Source organism: Rosa chinensis, chromosome 4, assembly GCF_002994745.2.
Source record: "Rosa chinensis cultivar Old Blush chromosome 4, RchiOBHm-V2, whole genome shotgun sequence".
NCBI lineage: Eukaryota > Viridiplantae > Streptophyta > Magnoliopsida > Rosales > Rosaceae > Rosa > Rosa chinensis.
This window is the reverse complement of record NC_037091.1, coordinates 26,673,458-26,674,474: the sequence shown is the minus strand read 5'-3', so window position 1 is coordinate 26,674,474 and position 1,017 is coordinate 26,673,458. Positions and strand designations below refer to the sequence as shown.

Genomic DNA, 1,017 nt, shown 5'->3' with positions numbered 1-1,017 from the left:
GCCATAATCCATCAAATTGACTAGTAATGTCGTTCACTATCTCATCAAACTTCCACCCAGAATAATTTTTATTATTACTTCCATTGTTTCTTCAGACATGCATTGTTTCTTTCTGATAGTTCCAGCTAAATCAGCAATTTTTTTAAGTCCTATTCTTTCCAGCCCCATCATCGATCGCATCTTCATTAAAATCACCAATCAAATTTGAAAATAAATTAATCTAATCTAGAGTGACCTTTTTCTTTTTTAACAGGAAATGTGGAGTTCCGTAAGTTCTCATAACCACAAGAATGAACAAACTAATGTTACATGGTTATTTTCGTGTTGATCTAATCCTTTTCCATCTTACTCTATAGTTAAAGAGAACAACAACCAGAAAAACGAAAACCCAACAAATTTATACATGAGAAAACAGTCATTTCCCCGCAACATCAGAGTTCAGAGGAATTTTAGATCTGAAGAACAGAGGTTTTGACAGATCCTGAAACTACAACAAAAAGAAAAAGAGGGAGAGAGATGGGAAGGAAGAAATATAGCGACTTGTTCGAGGCCAAACTCAAAATTAAGAGATTTGGAAGGCACGGAGAATCGCTTCATGGTTAGTTATTGCCAACCTTCAATGCAATTTGCGCCATTAATTAGACGCCTTTGCTCTGCAAATTGGCTTTTCTCTATCAAATCAAATCTAACAAGTTCTCAAAACCAACACAACAACAAGAACATTTTGAAAACGGATACAAACCAAAACGACTATAGGATACGAGAACCAAAAAGACCTAGAGAAGGAGACTGATGAGAAAAGAGAACCATGGAATCTCCGCTTGAAATCTGAAGCTTTTAGACTTGGTATTTATAGGCCCACAAGGCTGAAACCCTAATCGATGACTCAGTGAAATGACGAAGCTGTCCACCGAATATTTGGGAATCTCCGAATCTGGCCATCCTTTGAATCTATATAATATCATGAGATTTTGACCATTTACTGATTTTACTCTAATTTAGGCCTCATCAAAAAAT

General features: G+C 35.9%; 1 non-coding gene across 1 annotated transcript; it reads right to left on the bottom strand.

Moving 5' to 3' along the window:
• Positions 1–529: 529 nt before the first annotated feature.
• On the bottom strand, positions 530–654 carry LOC112201215. Its single transcript, XR_002936671.1, has one exon. It is a non-coding gene; the product is annotated as a small nucleolar RNA snoR86 (small nucleolar RNA).
• Between the last annotated feature and the right edge of the window lie 363 nt (positions 655–1,017).